This window comes from Sarcophilus harrisii, chromosome 4 (assembly GCF_902635505.1).
Source record: "Sarcophilus harrisii chromosome 4, mSarHar1.11, whole genome shotgun sequence".
Classification (NCBI taxonomy): Eukaryota; Metazoa; Chordata; class Mammalia; order Dasyuromorphia; family Dasyuridae; genus Sarcophilus; species Sarcophilus harrisii.
Genome location: NC_045429.1, coordinates 352,703,697 through 352,724,919, shown reverse-complemented (window position 1 = coordinate 352,724,919; position 21,223 = coordinate 352,703,697). Strand labels below are relative to the sequence as shown.

Below are 21,223 nucleotides of genomic sequence, written 5' to 3'. Positions count from 1 at the left end.
TCTGTTTCTTACATCATTATAGTATCACTGCATATCTCTCCTTTCTCAGACCTTATAACCAATAATTTTTTTTGGTATGGAAAGAAAAGTCATCATAGCTGATTGAAACATTGAAAATATTCCAAAATATGTGTAATATGCAATAATTGTGAACTTCCCATCTCCATGATATTTTTCAAATCTTTTCATTTAAGTCCCACTTCATATTTATAATTTTGTTATATATATTTTTGATTTTTTGATGTGTTGTCCTTTATATTAAATTATGGTAGTTACTGTGAATATTGTTGTCTTCACTCTGCTAACTTTATTCTGCATTAATTCATAAAAATTATGAATTTTCCCATGTATCTATTAGTCACAAACATCATTTCTTTTAGGACAGTAATATATCCATGTATCACAATTTCTGAGCTGCTTTTCAACCAGTGGATATCTTTCTATATCTATTATCTTTGTTAGTTTTAGCAGTAAGAGAAGAAAAAAAAATTAAAGGAATTAGAATCGGTAATGACGAAAAAACTATCATTCTTTGCAGATGATATGATGGTATACTTAGAAAATCCTAGAGAATCAACTAAAAACTACTAGAAACAATTATCAACTTTAGCAAAATTGCAGAGTACAAAATAAATCCACATAAATCATCAGGATTTCTCTATGTTATAAACTAAGTCCAATAGTAAGACATACAAAGCGAAATTCTATTTAAAATAACTGTAGATAATATAAAATATTTAGGTGTCTAACCTGCCAAGACAAATTTAGGAACTATGTGAACATTATTACAAAACACTTTCCATACAAATAAAGTGAGATCTAAACAATTGGAAGAATATTGAGTGCTCATGGGTAGACAGAGCTAATATAATAAAAATGATGATTCTGCCTAAATTAATCTACTTATTCAGTGCCATGCTAATTAAACTGCCAAGAAATTACAGAGCTAGAAAAAGATAACACAGTTCATCTAGAAGAATAAATGTTCAGGAATTTTAAGGAGGATTATTGAAAAAAATGCAAATGAAGGTGACCTGGCTGTATCACACCTGAAATTATGTTATAAAGCAATGATCATCAAAGCCATTTGATACTGGCTAAGAAATAGAGTAATGGATCAGTGAAATATGTTAGGTTCACAAGACACAATAGCCAATGATTAGGGTAATCTAGTGTTTGATTAAAGCCAAAGACTCTAGTTTCTGGGATAAAAACTCACTGTTTGACAAAGATTTCTGGAAAAATCAGAAAATAATATGGCAGAAATTAGGCAGTGACCAACACCTAACACCCTATATTAAGATAAGTTTAAAATGGGTTCATGATTTAGATATAAAGAGTGATACTATAAGTAAATTAGGAGAACAAAGGATAGTCTATCTTATAGATCTGTAGAGAAGGAAGGAATTTATGACCAAACAAATATTAGAATACATTATGAAATGCAAAAAGGATAATTTTGATTATATTAAATTAAAAAGGTTTTGTACAAACAGTACCAATACAGACAAGATTAGAAGAGAAGCAAAAAACTGGTAAAACTTTTTTACATTCAAGGGTTCTCATAAAGACCTCATTTCTTTTTTTATTATTATAGCTTTTTATTTACAAAACATATGCATTGATAATTTTTCAGCATTTACCCTTGCAAAACTTTCTGTTCCAGCTTTCCCTCTCCTTTTTCCCACCCCCTCCCCTAGATGGCAGGTAGTTCAATACATGTTAAATATGTTAAGGTATATGGTAAATCCAGTATATGTATACATATTTGTACAGTTATCTTGCTGAATAAGGAAAATTGGATCTAGAAAGAAAGAAAAAACCTGAGAAAGAAAACAAAAATTCAAGCAAACAATAGCAGAAAGAGAGGAAATTCTATGTTGTGATCCACACTTATATCCCATAGTTCTCTCTCTGGGTGTAGTTGATTCTCTTCTTTACTGAACAATTGGAACTGGTTTGAATCATCTCATTGTTGAAGAGAGCCATGTCCATCAGAGTTGATCATTGTATAATCTTGTTGCCTTGTATAATGATTGCCTGGTTCTGCTTATTTCACTTAGCATCAATTCATGTAAGTCTCTCCAGGCCTCCCGGAACTCATCTTGCTGGTCATTTCTTACAGAACAATAATATTCCATAACATTCATATACCACAGCTTATTCAGATAAAGGCCTCATTTCAAAAATATACAGAGAATTGATTCAAATTTATAAGAATGGAAGCCATTCTCCAGTTGACAAATGGAGGAAGGAAATTAGCAGACAGTTTTTAGATGAAGAACTTAAAACCATTTCTAGACATGTGAAAAAATGCTCTATATCACTATTGATCAGAGAAATATAAATTAAGACAATTCTGAGGTACCACTGCACATCTTTCAGATAGGCTAAAATGATAGGAAAAGATAATGATAAAAGTTGGAAGTGATGTGGGAAAACTGAGACACTGATACATTCTTAATGGAGTTGTGAAATGATCCAACTATTCTGGAGAACAATTTTGAACTAACTGTGCATACCCTTTGATCCAGCAGTATTTCTATTGGTCTTGTATACCAAATCATAAAAAAAGGAAAAAGAACTCACTTGTACAAAAAATGTTTGTAGCAACCCTTTTTGTAATGGCAAGAAACTGGAAACTGATTGGATGCCCATCAATTGGGGAATGGTTGAATAAGTTATGGTATATGAATGTTATGGAATATTATTGTTCGATGAGAAACAATCAGCAGGATGATTTCAGAGAGGCCTGGAGAGACATGAATTGATGCTAAGTGAAGTGAGTAGAACCAAGAGAACTGTGTACATGGCAACAGTAAGATTATGCGATGATCAATTCTGGTGAACATGGCTCTTTTCAACCATTTCAGGCCAATTCCAGTAGACTTGTGATGTAGAGAGCCATCTGCATTCAGAAAGAGGACCATGGGGACTGAATGTGAATCACAACATAATATTCTTACCTTTTTTGTTGTTGTTTGCTTGGTTTTTGTTTTCTTTCTCATTTTTCTTCCTTTTTTGACCTGATTTTTCTTGTGCAGCATGGTAATTGTGGAAATATGTATTGAAGAATTGAACATGTTTAACATATGTTGGATTACTTGCTGTCTAGGAGAGAAGGGAAGGGGAAGGAAGGGAGAAAAATTTGGAACACAAGGTTTTGTAAGGATGAATGTCGAAAACTATCTTTGCATATATTTTGAAACTAAAAAGAATCTATGAGGATCTGACTTGTAAAATGAGTCCTTCTGCTTAGATTTGATATTTACCAAAGTAGGAGTATAAGATAGGGCTAAAGGAGCTTTAAAACTAGCATTGATTCCATTGTCATCTTTGTACTATGTAAATCAACAAAATATTATGTTGAGATATTTTAAAAATTCAAATACTAACTAAAAAAATTTTAACAATTTAAAAAAGAATTTTTTGCCCCTAGTAATAAGAGGTATATGATGTGTTTTTCTTCTTTTTCTTTTCTTTTTTTCATGGTCATAATGTTTGATGTTAAAGATATATAGATATCCATTATCCATGTATCACACATCCATCCACAATCCAAACTATTTTTGTAATATTTTATTTTTAAGCAAATATTTTCGTTCACATGAGACAAAATTATTTAATATTAGACATTTTATTTTTAAATAAAGGACTTGGCATTTTCCACATATTCACTATTTGTATATCTTCAGTTATGATCAGATTCTTTGAAATTGATTAAAAAATAAAGTCCATCTTTTATCTCTCAATCTTTCTAGTTGAAGAATGGTAGTAGAAGAGTAGTTATAATACTTTATTTAATGAGTATGTTTTACAGTAACTTCATTAGTTATAGAGAGTTTATAGAGAGAAATATTTTGGATAATGACTGATGAGTGAGTAGAATAGGTTTGACTTAATTAATGAAATCAAACATAAATTGAAATTTGATTATGGGAAAAAATTACATTTCAAAGAAGTTGAACTTTTGTCACCGCTTTCAGAGTGACCAATGAGATTTCTTTTGAAATTCAAAAGTTTTTAGTAGCCTGAATTACTAAGTATTTCTGATATTCAGAGTTGTGGAAGAGGAGTGGGAAGAGACTTGAGGCAGGTAGACCCTGCCTGATGGAGTGTTTTGTTTGAAGAACTGCAAGGTATTACTGGAGTATATGGAATGGTGTAAGATGTAAGAAGACTAGAAAGGTAGAGAAGGGAAAGCTACAAAGGGCTTTTGGTACCACACAGGATTTTTATATTTGGTTGTGAAGATGATAATAATATTAATTTTAGGTAATATTTATATAGACTTTTTATGTCCCAGATACAGTGATAAACATAGTTCAGCTAGTCAGTCTCTGAAACTGCATTTTAACTTGGGTCTTCATGGCTAGAGACACTGTCTCTCTTTGCAAAATGATAGAGAGCCACTGGGGTTTATAAAGTTGGTGAGCTGACAAGTGTTGACCTGTATTTTAAGATGATCACTTCATTAGTCGAGATGGGAATGGACTGGATTTAGGTAAGGCTTGTCACAGATGGATTGGTCAGGTTTTTTCAGTGATCTAGGTGTGAGGGGATGACAGCTTATACAATGTTAGAAGCAGTGTCAGATGTTATAAGGTGATATATGAGAAATATTATGAAGATAAAACTTATAGGCTATTGTAACAGTTTTTATTTGGATATTGAGAGACAATGAGATCTAGAAGTTGACCCTTAGCCTGAGTGCATATTAAGATAGGAATATTTTGAGGATATTCCTCAACAATAACAGGAAAGTTAGGAAGAGAGGAAGGTTTGAGGCAGAAAAATAATGCTCAATTTTGATCTATAAATGTCTAAAGGATATTTGATTTGAGATGTCTAATAGACAGGTGGAGATTCAAGATTGGAGGTAGGTCAGAGATGTTAGAGGTGGATAATTAGATTTGAGAATCATTAGCATAGAGATTATAATTGAAACCATGGGAGCTGCTGAGCTCTCCAAGTGAAATAGTATGGAAGGAGAAAGGAAAGTAGCCCAAGACAGAGCTCTTGGGGAAACCTACCATTAGAAACCTTAACTTGAATGCAGATCTTGTAAAGGAGACTGAAAAAGAGCATTCAGGTAGATTTAAGGAGAAATAGAAGAGATTAATATATAATTAATATCATAAAAATCTAGCGAAGAGAGAATAAAGGAGAGAGTGATAGAGTGATTTGCATTATCAGAGACTTCACTGTGATTAAAGAAAGATGAAGATTGAGAAAAGACCATTGCACTTAACATTTCAGAGATAATTAGTAACTTTAGAGAGAACTGTTATGTTTTTTTTTTAAATGATTTTAATAGCTAGATTCTAGAGAGTTGAAAAGAGATTGGAAAAAAAGGGATGAGATGTTATAGATCAACTTCTCAAGGAGTTTACAATAGGCTAGCTTGCTCAGATGATAGATCAAGTGGGGATTTTCTGAGGATGGGGAGGACGTGGACATCTTAGGCAGTGGACAACTGGCTGGTAGAAAGTAGTAGAGAAACAGATAAGTGAGAGTAGGAGTGATAATCTATTATCTATTGGAGAATATGTGAATGTAAAGAAATTTGTTTTGGTAAAAAGAAGGCCTATCACTTCTTGGGTGACAGAGATAAAGGCAGTGATAGTTGCAGAAGGCATCTGGAAAATATGAGATGAGGAGGAGAGGAGAAGAGAAAGTTATAGTGGTCTTCGTTTTTCAGTGAAACATTAAAGTTTTCTGCTAACATAGTGCAGGGATCGGACCTATAGAAGGACTAAAGAAGCATAAAATAGTTTGACATAATCCATTTATGGTAGTAGCTTTAGCAAATCATTTGGTATAGTGCTTATGTTAGTAGTTTTACCAAAGTGGCCAGTTAAGATGGTCACATAAATTTGTAATTTTGATGCAATCAAAATGATTTCATAATTTTCTGCTAGTTTTTTTCAGCAGCATTTTGTGTAGGGGGCAACCTGTGGATGATGAGTAATCAAGGCTTTCCAAAATAAGATAGTTGAGATGATAAAAGATTTAAGAGAAAAGGAAAGTGTAGAGCTGAAATATTTCATTGAGTAGAATAGAGAAGGATTGTAGGCAGGGCAGTGATGAGCAAGAATTAATATGTTGTGGAATTGGAGGTCATAGTGAAGATAAAGAACAGGTTTTGGGGTTGCAAGGCAGAGGAAGAAGTGGGATAAGAGAGCAATCAGCTAAAGAAAGATTTTTAAGAATTTATGAACATGAAAGTAGTGCATTACAGGTAATGGCAAGATCAAGGTTTGTACCATTTCTGTAGTTTAGGTGTCTTGGAAGTGTAGGTCATGGAAAATGAGCAAGTTTAGAAACTGTGATATAAGGATATTTGAAGGAGTTCATTCCAATATGTGTTTTGAAGTATTTTAGGATGAGGATGAGGAGCAAGTTGAGGAGCAGCAAACAACTGTGAGTCAAGCACTGGACTCTCTGAGAACAAAAAGGGGAATTGTTTTGGAGATTAGTAGAGAAAAGCTAACAGAATTTTGATTGGGTGATAAAGATTAAAGGAAACTTTACTTACTTATGGTAGTAGAAAGTGAGCATGATGATAATTGCAATACTATTATACTGATATTAGTGTAGGAATCTTCAACTTTTACCAGTGACTCCAAGAAGCTTTAATGCATAACAGGCACAACCCAGTAAATTATCTTGCAAACAGGCTAACCTTGTTTGAGGGTAACCAACAAGTCTCAACCTTGTCACTGAGTTGGGGGGAGGTGTCTATCTCAAGCATGTGAAGACTTTTCTGGATAATGGTTTGATTAAAGCAGTTTATTCCAGTGGCCATGAAATCAGCTGAAACAAGCATTGTGGAATGCTTAAAGTTTAGTCAGACATCAAAGACCTAAGATCATCCATTGTATCCTGGGCTATTGCCAATCACTTTGACTGTTGTCCTACTACTGGGCTTTGGATGACTCAGAAAGAGAAAGGCCAAAGATGATGACTTTATGCAACTCAGTATCATCTGTGATGTCATTTGTCCTCCTCAAAAACAACAAGAGAAATGGTGAGCAAGAACTTTTCCAAAGCCCCTGTCTTGACCAGTTAATTAGGAGGAATTTGAGTAAAAGTCAAACTAATGCTGCAAAGGATGTTCAGAGATGCTGTGATGTAGCCACAGTAGCTTTCCTCTTCATACTATAGTGCCAATATGTTGGAATTGAACATTTAAAAATGAATCAAAGACTCGAGTGTGAAATAAATATGGAGCTGCTAATCAAATAGAATCTCACCTGGGCTATTCTGCTAATTCTCTTTCTAGGAGATACCTAAGAGCTAATGATCAATATTTTCTTCTGAAAAATCAGGATTTCTACAATCAATTTTCATATTTCTTTCAAATCTAAAGCCTGTGGATCAGTGAAATGACTAAGAACCAAATTTTTCTTTCTTTCTTTTTTTAAAACATATCATCTGTTTTCCATTAATCAAATGGTAATGGGGCAGCTATATGGCACAGTGGATAGTATGCCAGCTCTGAAGTCAGGAGGATCTGAGTTCAAATCTGGCCTCAGACACTTAATACTTCCTAACTGTGTGACCTTGGGCAAGTCACTTACCTCCTTTTGCCTGGGGGGGGGGGAAATCAAATGGTAATATACAGTATTCTAAGTAAACTTTTATCATTAAGGGCTGATTAGGGGATATGAACATACAAGTGGAAACTAAGTATTTTCATGAAACTTTATCTTAGGAGTAGTTTATATTGATATTGTGCAACTCCATTATGTGAACCATACTTAAATATTTTTTAAGTGTTTAAACAGAGAAATACAATTTGCCAAAACCTGCAGTAATGACAGTGAATGGGAAAAACATGACTGCTATATAATGTAAATTGACATGGATTCTGTATATAAACATGTTCAAAGTCACCTTGTCTAAGAAACTTGGGGAGGTCACATATTGAAAATACATATTATGAAGAAAAGTGTTATTTAATCGAGGATGTTTATGAAAAAGCTTATAAGATGTTTGTATTTATGGTGTAATGCCCAGAAATATACATATAAGACTTAAAAAGAGCAGGAATGAAAAACTATTGCCAATTCAGCATCAAGAAGAATGAATAGCTTCAGATTTCTCTAGAATACATCTATGCTGGAAGCAAGGAGGAGACACACAAATATCCTTTTTGCTCACAAATCAAAGTAATAGCACTGTATTGCTATTATTGAGTAGAAAAATTATTAAAATAATAAATTCTGTGTCTTTTCTTGCCTTTTACATAAAATATGATTAAAAAGTCACAATCTGAATGTATTGAATAAAGATATTGCTTACAGTTAGATGTACTGTTTGAAAGAATTCTTCACTGGATTTCTTCGACAAAGAGATCTAACTCAGTTTCAGTTGATCAATGATGGACAGAAGCAGCTACACCCAAAGAAAGAATACTGGGAAATAAATGTAAACTGTTTGCATTTTTGTTTTTCTTCCCAGGTTATTTTTACCTTCTGAATCCAATTCTTCCTGTGCAGCAAGAAAACTATTCGGTTCTGCACACATATATTGTATCTAGGATATACTGTGACATATTTAACATGTATAGGAAGGACTGCTTGCCATCTAGGGGAGGGGGTGGAGGGAGGGAGGGAAAAAGTCGGAACAGAAGTAAGTGCAAGGGATAATGTGGTAAAAAATTACCCAGGCATGGGTTGTGTCAATAAAAAGTTATAATTATGGGAAAAAAAAAAGAATTCTTCACATTAAACAGGATGATAATTTCTATCAGAGTTCTCTGACTTCCTAACCACTGAGTGAGGATTAGGTTAACTTGTGAAGAAACATCCCAATGCAAATCTGGTAAAAGTCGTGAGAATTTTCTTTTTAGATCTTCACCAAATGATGACATGACATAGAGCATTATTAATTCCATACTATTATAAATTTCATCTGCCTCCCATCATCAAAAATACACAATCATCAAGATTAGACAGGGAACAATTCAGAGAAATATTTTCCTAAGATCACCCTAGATTCCAGATTTCCTACCTGAGCTTAGACGGGTTGTTATCCTCACATATTTCAAGTTTATAAACATCTTTTTAAGTGGCTAATGTGACAGAAAAGGAAAAAAGAACATATTGGAGAAAGTGTGGAAAAATGAGTCATTTTTGTCTCTGGGAAAGTCTTAATTCTCACACTTGTCAGATTGACAATGATGAAGAAAAGCAGAGTTGTTGCAGTTTTGAGAGGATAGGCATACTAATGTTTTGTTGGAGGTCCTATGAAATAGTCTAAAACAGAATTAATCTGATGAGGGAAAGTAATGTGCAATTATAGCCAAAAGATCAATAAACTAAGTATGTCCTTTTATCTGTTGATGCTGTACATTGAAACAATGTACACCAAGAAACAAAAGAATGTGCATATATGGATTTTTTTGTTCTTCTTTTATCTCTTTTATTTTTAATTATATATAAACATTTTAAACATAAATTTAAAAACAATTTGAGTTCAGAATTCTTTCCTTCCTTCTCTTTTCTTCCCATTGAAAAGTCAAGCAATTTAATGTAGATTATGCCTATGCAGTTATGCAAAATATATTTCCACACTCGCCATGTGGCAGACCCCTTACCCTGAAAAAGAATCTGGTTAAAATAAAGTAAAAAAAAAAGTTTTCAGTCTACATTACGATTGTATCAGTTATTTTTCTGGAAATGGATAGCATTTTTCATCACCAGTCCTTTGGAATTGTCTGGGATCATTGTATTGCTGAGGACAGTTCATTCACAGTTGGTCACCATAGAATATTGCTGTTACTGAGTACAATGTTCTCCTGTTTCTGCTCACTTTACTTTGCATTGGTTTATATGTATTCCCAGATTTTTCTGAAAGCATCTTGTTTGTCATTTCTTATAGCACAGTACTATTCTATCCCAATCATCTCTCTCAATTTGTTCAGTCTTTTCCCAATTTTTGGACATCTCCTCAATTTCCAGTTTTTTTTTTTATCACCACAAAAAGAGCAGCTATAACTATTTTCATATATAAAAGGTCTTTTCCTTTTTGAGTGATCTCTTTGAGATATAGGACTAGTAATGGCATTGTTTGATCAGAGGTTATGCAGAGTTTTATAACCCTTTGGGCATAGTTCCAGATTGTCCTCCACAGTTGAATTGGTTCACAATTTTACCACCAATGCTATAGTGTGTCTCATTTTTTTCAATATTCGTTATTTTTCCTTTTCTATCATTTTATATGTGTATAAATAGCTGTGTATAATTTGATAGATGTGTATAAATTTGAACTATGTGAGGACAATAACCTCTCTCAGTTCAGGTAGAAAGCCTGGAAATCCAGAATGACCTTAGGAAAATGTTTCTCTGTACTTTTTCTTCATTTAATGTACTGAGATTGGGTGCATGGTACAACTGGAACTTTATCTCAGTATTAAAAAATGATGCATGGTGGTCCCAATTATGATTTAAAATTGTATATGCCTTGGAAAGTCATTTACTTCTTAGTAACACAGTAATATTGACTTTCCAAGTTGATAAGCATTTATCAGTTTGTGTTGCTAGAGGAAGTTTCTTCAATCAGAGATCAAATATTTTAGCACAAGCTATTTGCTGATTCCAGATATGCGTCTCAAACTGCCTATTGGACATCTAGAACTGGATGTCTTTTAGACATCTCAAACATAATATGTCTGAAATGGAACTCATGATTTTTCCCTTTAAACTTTTCCCTTCTTTTAACTCCCCAATTATTGTTGAGAATTCTCTACCATCCTTTCTGTCCTTCAGGCTCTCAACCTAAATGCCATACTCAATTCTTATGTCTCTCACTATGCGCCCCCTGCACATCTCCATATTCAATCCTTGCCCTCATAAAACTGCCATCTCCTTACTTTTTCAGTCTTTTTATATATTTCCCTGTATGTAGTCTGTGATTCGGTGGCACTACTCTGTTTCATATTCTTTGCAAAAGATATTCCATGTCCCAATTTTTGTCATTTTTGTTGGCTATCTCATCATTTTTGCTTATTGGATTCCTTGGTTTCCTTCAAGACTTTTCTACAAAAAATTTTTCCTGGTCCCTCTTACAGCTAGCATCTTCCATATTTTTATTATCTTCTATTTATCCCATATATATCTTATTGGTCCATATTTCTTTGCATATTTCTCCTTTAGGTTGTGAATATCTTAAGATCAGATTGTCTTTTGTTTTTAATATTTCTTCAGCTTTTAGCACAATACCATGCGCATAGTAAAAGCTGAATAAATGTTTGACTGACTACTACACTGAAGTGTTTTTCTCTTGTGCATTCTTTACTAATTTTTTTTTTTAATTTCCCTTATGATAGAATGTTTTCCCCTTGCCATTCTTAATTCATGTTGCCTCTTTTTCCCACAAAACACAGATTTATGAAAAAAATTCCTGAGTACATATGTGATTAGAAATTAATTTGGTCGACTTTATTAAAATATATTAAAATTTTATTGTTTTGAGGCTACATTAATCAAGCAAAGAATTGCAAAGATAGCATTCACAATTTTTCTTTTAGATACTGATTATTTTTAAAAATATAAGCCCTGATTTAATCAATGCTATCTTCCTTCAACTTTTACATGTATAGTAGTTTGAAATTGCTTTCTTTGAGATTGTTTGGGCGCCTAATGGTTCCAAAGTTATTCTGTAAGTTTGGTCAAGGTATTTTCATAGGTTATATAATGGGGCCACTAACAACAATAATACCCATTACAATACTTTTAACAAGTTTTGGGAAGTTCATAAAAAGCTCAGTGACCACTTTACTAGATTTTAACTGTGTGATTTTTAAAAAGCCCATCTGTATCAAATAATAGTAACTCAGGTTGGTTTAGGTATGTCATTTTTGTACTGATGTTTACTCAGAAATTCTTTATTTTATGATAGTAGGTTTGGATGTGATAATTATGTTCCAAAAATGTATGATAGAACTTCTGAGAAACACAAAGTAGTATACTTTTAACAGTGAATGGCAGACCAGTGCAATCTCCTGGGCAGTGTTAAAGAATACTGTAAAATTTATGTGACAGAATAATGGTACAGAATGAGCTGAAAGCAAAATGCTGGTTGGTGGAATGGCTAGCATGCATTCTGTGGTGTATGAATTCTAGTCATAGAGTTGAAATTAAAAGATGCTATTAAACAGAGTTGTGAAACATCTAGTCCCACAGCTGTATTTGGTTTGTTTTCTAATTTCTCATTGCCTTTCTTGTTTATTAGCTGTGACTCTGACTTCAAAATTAAAACAAATATTTTAAAGGCAGCATTTATGATTTTGTCAAACAGGGGGAGGGGCCCAGGACTCAAGAGTTGGTTAGGATAATGTGGGTGGTGCTAAGTAATCTCATTATATTCTGCAATCATAGTTAGTGAGCTTTTTTTACAAAATAGTGTCCATAAGTCAAGTAGCCAAGAAGCAGTGTAAAGCATCCCCTTACCAAAATACCATTCTGGTAATACGAGCAAAATGTACAAGAATTTTGATCTATTAGTCTATAATAGGAGCATCCCTCGGATTTATATTTAAAACTTAAACAAATCATTATTTTGAGGATAAGTTCTGGTAAAGTGAAAATACTTTATCAACTTTAGTATTAATCTGAACAACTGTGTATTATAAATACATAGCTGTAGAATACTATCTTTGCAGTGGGCATAATTCAAAATAATAACATAATTGCAAACCCATTATTCCAAAGTAGCACCCAATTTCCTGCTATATTAACAAGTAGAATACACTACTGAGGTTTTTAGCTAGAAGATTTTAAAGAGGAAGAAATATTTTTCAGCTTTAGGAGAAATGGGAAGGTTTTATAGAGGTAACTTTTGAACTGTATCTTGCATTAAGAAATGTAATTAGAGATGTGGAAATATGGAAGGAAATAAGGAAGAAGCAAAAATATTTTAAACAACTATTATGTACCAGGCATTGTGCTTTATTATACATCTTTTGATCCTCACAACAGTCATTTTAGAGTTGAAGAAATAGAGGCAGATAGAAGTTGTCATTTGCCTAAGATCACACAGCTAATAAGTGTCTGATGCCAGATTTGAATTCACTTTTTCTAGTTCCAAGCCAGTGCTTTTTCCATTGCATCATTTCACTACCAAGTTAATTTCAAAGATGGATATGAAGTCACAGTTGTAGATGGCAAGTTGTAGGAGTGTAGTTTGGTTGAAATGAAGGTTTCTTAAAAGGGTTGTAGATATACTATAATTCTAGAAATGAAGATTGAAGTCAGATTGTAGAAAGCTATAAATATCAGTTATGAAGTTGTATTTTTCTTAAAGTCACTTAGTTGGGAGTCATTGAAGTTTTTGAACTTTGTCTTGACCCAGTCAGACAGACTTATTTCTTTGCATTACTATTTTGTAAGCTTTTTAGTGTATTGAAAAGGGACAGACTACTAGTAGGGACAGATGTCAGGAGACTATTGTAACATTTTAGTGAAGAAGTTATTACACTGGGGAGATAAACATGACAGGAGAGAAGGAGGGCAATAATATTGGGTTATTAGCATTGACAGAAAGTTTCCTACTGATTATATATGGTAGTGGTTTAGAACAGAATGAGATGAAGAATGACCTTAGTATTGTAAGCTTGGATGATACAGTTTTCATAGAATCTTATCATAGATCGTGACCCTATTTTTCTTTTCTTTTTTTTTTTTTTTAATTAAAGCTTTTTATTTTCAACAACATATCCATGGATAATTTTTCAACATTGATCCTTGCAAAATCTTGTATTCCAACTTTCCCTCTCTTTCCCTTACTCCCGCCCCTACATGGCAAATAACCATGTTAAACATATATGTTTACAAAATATATGTTAAGTTCAATATATACATATATATTTATACTATTATCTTGCTGCACAAGAAACATCAGATCAAAAAGGAAAAGTAAGAAAGAAAATAAAATGCAAGCAAACAACAACAAAAAGAATGAGAATGTTATGTTATGATCTACATTCAGTCCCACACTCTCTCAGGGTATAGATGGCTCTCTTTATCACAAGATCATTGGAATTGGCTGGAATTGGCCTCAGTCATCTCATTGTTGAAGAGAGCCACATCCATCAGAATTGACATCGTATAATCTTGTTGTTGCCGTGTATAATGATCCCCTGGTTCTGATCATTTCACTTAATATCAGTTCATGTAATTCTCTTTAAAATCATCCTGCTGATTATTTCTTATAGAACAATAATATTCCATAACATTTATATACTATAACTTATTCAGCCATTCTCCATCTGATGGGCATCCATTCAGTTTCCAGTTTTTTTACCGCTACAAAAAGACTGCTTGGTTCTACTTTTCATAAGTTAATGTAAAAAATAATTGAATATTTTATCCTGTAAACTGCAATTTGAAATTCTTTTGCATCTCATATAAAAAGTTCTTGTACCTTATGCTTTGGTGTAAAACAAATTCCTAAAATGTTTATTTTGTATGTATTCTCTGTGTTATATTTGCTTCTACTTATAGAATTTTCTTCTTCGAGAGTAAAATTCCTGAATTCAAATGGGGATTTGATAAATTACTGGAGATCTCTATAGACAAAAGAGGCAGGGAAAAGAGCTATTCCCAACACTTTCTGTATTAAAAAAAAATGTTGCTACTGATATCTTTTTGCTTTTTTTTTTTTTTTAAACATAGCTTTATGTTACCCAACATCTCTCCTACCTCTCCCAGAAAAAGTCTATCAAAATTTTAAAGAACAGTTTGTATTTATTTGTTTTACACAAGTTATTTAAAAATTAAAAAAGAAAACACCTTCCCAGATTCTTCTTATAAGACAGATATAGACCCAATACCTAAACCAGATTAGGATAAAGAGCAAAAGGGAAATAACTAATATCATTAATGAATATGAATTTAAAAAAAAAGACTTTTTTGATTGTTTTTGAGGCAATTGGGGTTAAGTGACATGTCCAGGTCCCACAGCTAGTAAAAGTTAAGTGCCTGAGCTAAGATTTGAACTTAGCTATCCTGATTTCAGAGCAGATACTCTTTTCACTGTGCTATCCAGCTGCTCCCAATTCAAAAATTCCAGCTCAAAAATTTTGAATGCTGTTTTGTCAGTCTGTACCTGTTTATCTAAGCAGTCATTCAGTATGACCAAGTTGAATTTATTCCAAGACTGCAAGGTGGTTAAATATTAGAAAAGCAATCAACATAATGTATCATATTTAAAACAAAATTATCCTAAATCACACAATTTCTATAGATGTGGAAAAGTTTTGACAATTATAACACTCATTTGTGCTTTTAAAAAAATCAAATTATCATCATAAAGAGAACTTCTAAACCAAAAGTAAGCATCATATGTTAAAATGAAACCTTTTGAGTTGGTATAGGAGTAAACAAGAATTCTCACTATTATTTGAGATAGTTCTAAAAATACTAGTAAGAACAATAAAACAAGAAAGAAAAGGTATAAAAATAGTTAAAAAGGAGTTTTAGCTATTGTTATTGCAGTTGCAAACTTCAAAATAAATTCTCAAGAATCTACTACATTTTTACTACAATAATAGAAATGTATCATTCTAAATTATCACAAAATCCGTCAAGTATCTGGATATCAATTTGCCAAAGTACATGAAACACGTGAATAAATTCAATTACAAGCTTTTTCTTAAAGAAATAAGGAACAGTTTAAATATCAGGAGGTTTTTTTTTTCAGGGCTTGTAGTTGGACTATGTCAATGTAACAGTAATGATAATACTGCCAGAGTTAATGTTATACTTTTAAATTATATCCCATCTTCAAGAATTCTTTATGTAATTTTGTAAGATAATGATTAAAAAGAATCAGAAACAGTAGCATTTAATAAGCCTGTATTTGATAAGTTGGAAAACAAATTATTTTGGAAAAAACTTCTCCATTTGATTAAAATTTTGGGGAAAACTGGAAAGAAATCTGGCGAGAAAACATATGAAGAACAACATCTTATACTACATTTAATAATACATTCTACATTGATATATGTTCTTAATATTAAAGAGCATAATTTTAAAAAATTAGAAGCAATAGGCGTCATATAATTCTTAGAGGTATAAATAGGAGATGGATTTTTAATCAAAGGATGATAACAATTACAGAGAGATAAAGTAGCATTGATTACCAAATTTTAAATGGTACATGACCTTAATATTAAAGTGCATATACTATAATGTATGTAAAGCTGAGAGGGAAATGGATTCTTAATTAAACAAGAGATAGAAGCAATTACAAAATACATTTTGATTATATGAAACTGAAGATGGAATGGGCAAAATTAATGTATCTAAGATGAGAAGGGAAACTGTTAAATGACAAAAAATTTTTATATGAAATTTCTGTGATAACATAGATTTCTGTGATTTTTTAATCTAAGATAAGTACTTACACCTAAATGTAATGTATATATGTGGTTATATACACATATTTGTACTTAATAAAGGTATACATATGTATATTATATATGTACATGGATAATTGTATGTGTGGGGGGGGAAGGGAGGAGGACTGTTTGAAACTTATCATTTCTTACTATCTTAGTGGTCACAGCATATACACCATCAGTTCTTCAAAGAATTGCAATTGATCCTATTTTGGTCTGTGGACAGGCCAGGTCAGATTATAAAATGTATCACAAACAAGGTACAGGAAGGTAATGAGTTTCCTTTTGCTTCGATTTTAGGTGATTCTTTACCCATGATGATTTACTTACCCTTGTGTTTGGAGGTTATATCACTTCTCTAATTCTAGATTTAGAGACCATTGAGATCTCTTCCAATTCTTTTATTCTCTTAATTCATATAAATTCAGTTTTTCTTGTGCAAAGTCTGCTGTTGAAATTACTGTGGTGATTGCTGAAGATGTGTCATATGCATGTCTTGCAATGGTTACCAAAACAACTTCATTGATAAAAGAAGTATGGACAATGGTGGCTATCTCTACACAACTTGTTCTTAAACATATATTACTTCATCTTAGTGAGATTATAACAGTATTTTTTATGATAGCATTAGGAAACAATATAAGGAAATAATAAATAAGGCAATAAAACAAATAGGCAGCAATAAAATAAAAGTATTATAAATGAGTGAGGACTTCATTAATTCATTGCTAAAAGAACAGTAAAGATAGAGGATTTAGAAGGCATTTTTCTGCTTTAGGTAATGATTTGGAATCAGAATTTACTTTCTTATTTTGCCATGTAAGGATGGATCAATTTATTTGTTCAGTTTTAAAATGCATTTTGGTAACTTAGCAAAGGTTTAACAGGGATATTATTGGTACTCCTTTTGGTTTAGATAGTATTTCATGGCTTTCATTGCATTGAATAAATTTGTCAAGCTGGGAACAGAGTGACTTCCCAAATCAGAGCTTTGATTGATTAGTGTCTCATGAGGAAAGAAGGTTATAAAAGCCTGTTGCCTTGGGATCTTCTAATTTGTCTAGGAGGTTTTTCTAATGGACTAGGGGCAGGACATGTTACTTGGATAAAAAGACCCATCTGTACACAAGCAGTGGTCTGGGTATATAGTCGACCAAGTACTTAGTTTTAATTTTACATTTGCCCTCAGTTATAGTTCTATTTTGTTGTAATTATTATACTTTGCTTTTCAACTTATAGTTTAAGGTTTCAGTGTATTTTAATATAGAGCCTCTCTTGATGAAGTTTTTATCTTGCTGTTTTCATTTTGCACATGTTAAAGTTGTATAAGAAGAGATTTGAAACTATTTATGGCAATTTAGACATATAGTGAATTAGTCATTGGTGGCGAGGTCAGAACTGAACCCTTAGAATTCCAACTTCCAGAAGATTTGTAGTTAGTATGAGCAATATCCCTTCACTATGTTATGGGTATGAGACACTATCTCTGATTATATTTAATTCATTCAAATCCAAGAGATGCTGAAGAGTTGAGTATAATAGTTGTAAGTTGGCTGTGATGTTAATATGAGTACGGAAGTGTGATTGTGTGGGAATCAGACCCAGTCATCCTCAGGAATAGGAGGTGAAATTCTACCACTAAATCAAAAATATTTGAAGTTTCTTGTAATAAAGGTACATTTTATATTTATAATTGAGAGATACTAAGTTGGACATGTTATTATTTATGCAGCTATGGACATTAAAGATGAGTGTTGGTTTTAATCAGCCAGGAAATGGGAAACAGAAGTTGAAAACTTTCAACTTGATGAAATAAGCTTATGTTCCTGAAAAAATGTTTTCGAATTTTAATTTGGTAAATAATTGATTGGCTTTCCAGAGGCGTTACTTCTACCACCTGAGCAACTGAGAGCTGTGAAGTGCAACACACTACATTTTAAATAATTACCCCTCCTTGGCATGGAAAAAGCTTTTCCATCCATTAATAACAGGAAAATGAATGTTAGGTCTGCAGTAAAACAGATTAAATTGTGTACCTCTTTGGATGCTTGAATGCATCTTTAACAGAGCCGAAATTCCTCTGGTTACCTAAATGCTGTATATTGAAATGTAATGGTGGTCTTGAGTTAATAGTTAAAGAAGTTTAAATTGGAATTTTGCACAGAAATTTTTCCCCTTGATCACAGCAAGTAGGCAGAATACTACTAAGTCTTAATTGCTTGATTGTTGAAGTGTCTATAATGCTTTACAGATGATCTAGATGGGTACTTGGTCTTTTTCTTGTCTTCTCTGTGAACTTCTGGATTGTCACTTCCAGGCACATATATTCAGGGTCTTTGTTGGTACTGTAGTCTCGAGGATTGATTACCAGGTGTTTTTGTTTTTGTTCTTTAAATCAAGGGTGTTTTTTTTTTTTTTTATTGCAGTTTTGCTCTAGTTTATTCCATAATCTTGTAAAGTGGTTCCTTTCAACTCTTGGCATATTAAATGGATTACTCCCTGGAGTTTTAATTCTCAGTTGTTAAATCTTGACTTTGTCTTTCAAGGAGCACCTATTAAAATGAATGTTAACAAGATGATATGAAGTGTATTTTCAGTTTTGTCAGAGTCTTGCTTATTTATATTTCATGTCTGAGTCCAGGAACAGGAAATAAAATTCCTAAGATATTTGCCATTAAGTTGAACTATATGATTGAGTCTTTTCAAGTCAACAAATACCTAATAAGTATCTACTCACAATGCTGAGCTGTAAAGATTTAAAAAAAAAGGCAAAATCCAGCCCCTCCTCTCAAAGAGCTTATAGTTCAATAAGGGAGACAACATGCAAACAGCAAGGTACAAACAATATATATACAAGATACATTGGAAATAGTCAACAGAGGCATTAATTAGCATTAAGGGAAAGTGGAGAAGGGTTCTTATAGATTGTGGAGTTTTAGTTAGGGAAGTTGAAAGACATAATTGAGGAGGGAGAGAATTCCAGGCATGAGAGATAGGCAGTTTAATGAAATGGAGTCAGGAAATGGAGTGTTGTGTGAAAGTACCCTCCCAGAGGCCCATGTTACTAGAGTATACTCAGGAGTAAGTTGGAACAAAATTGGAAAAAAGTAGGAAGAAATCTCTTTGAAACTTGCAGGCCCTGGCAACTTATTGGATATAGTCTATAAGAGGAAGTAAGGAATAAGCCAAGAAAGTAAAATTGGCTGGTTTGAGCAACAGATTAGGTAGGGGCATGAGAGAGATTGAGCAGTTGTGCATGACACAAATTTTGAGTCTGGTTGCCTGTGAAGATGAATGGTGGCACTGAAATTGCATCTTCCAAAGCAAGCTTTTCTCAACCCTTCTAAGATTCCAGTCCCTTCCCTCTATTAATTTTTTCCTATTTAGTTTTTATGTAGCTTGTTAGGCATATTTGATTTTTTGTTTTATTTACTTTCTCCCTTTAGATTGTGATCTCTTGGGGGCAGTCTTTTGTCATTCTTCATATTTGTACTTAGCCCCATTCTATTCTCTATCTTGATTATCTTCCTGACTCCCTGACCATACTTCTCTCCCCTTTCCAGATTTATCACTTGTTGCCTGTATTTTGTTCCCTGTCTTTCTCGTGTGTGTGTGTGTGTGTGTGTGTGTGTGTGTGTGTGTGTAGGGGACAAAGAGAACAGAGACAAAGACAGAGAAAGATAGTAAGAAACAAAGACTGAGACAGAGAGAATATCCTGGAGAATAGGTCAATAACAGTACCACATGATCACACCATAGGTTGATCCTCTTACCTTATCTACTGATTAAACCTCTGTATCTAATTCTTGCTTTATAGTCAGGTCTTCTTAAATGGCTTAAAGCATGCTGTCACCTGAGCGATCTTGCTAAAAATCTGTAATGATTTCATCATTACTTGTGCTATAGCATTCAAGATCCTTAGATTTCATTTGAAGCCAGTCTTTTTTAACATTTCATCTCCTACAATTTCCTGTTATTACTCTTCTGCTTCAGGTAGATGTTAATCTTCAATTTACAGTTTTCTGAATAGGCCTTGCCCATGTTCTTTGCTTATACCATTTTTCTTTCTGGAATGCCCTTTTCATCTTTTCTACTTCATGCTTATCCTTCATGGCTCACCTCAAATTTTACCTTCCCTATGACATCTATTTTTTCCCTTCTTTTTATTGTCTATCTTTGGAGGAATCATAAAGATCATTTAGTCATTTCCCTTTGTGTAGCTTGAACCCCCAATGCAACTTGCTAGTACTACTAGTGATCATCTAGCGTATTCTTGAATATCTTCAGTAACAAGGATTATTAGCTCCTCCTACACTATCTTAAAACTCTTGAGTTGTTAGGAATTTCTTCCTGATATTACTTTCAATTTTTGCCTCCCTCTGAGGTGGATTTTTTTTTTTTTTTTTTTAGGTTTGTCTCTTAGATTTAAGTAGGATTTAAGAACAGTCAATTCATCTCTTCTAAAGATATTTGAAACAACCATATCTTTACTTCCTTTTTTTTTTCTGCATTAATCATCCCGACTCTTTTCACTGATACTCCTATGCCATGATTTCTCTTGGTCTGAATATTCTGGTTTATATCCTATACCAAATTGTGCTTGTACTTTCTAATACCATTAATCTTATCAAATTATATATAAATTTTGCCTTCTTTTTAAGTCTCTGCATCTTATGTTCTCAATGATATTATAAACTCTCTGAAAACAGAGGCCATGTCTTGTATTTTTTTGTTTGTATCATATTCTACAATATCTTGTAAAAAGTAAACATTCCATGAATTTTTGTTGATAGTAGAAGAATACAGGACTAGAAG

At 32.8% G+C, this 21,223-nt stretch overlaps 1 protein-coding gene across 14 annotated transcripts in view; it reads left to right on the top strand.

Moving 5' to 3' along the window:
- The window catches only part of BCAS3 (BCAS3 microtubule associated cell migration factor), a 794,545-nt gene that overhangs the window by 249,891 nt on the left and 523,431 nt on the right, over nucleotides 1-21,223 (top strand). The window lies entirely within an intron of this gene.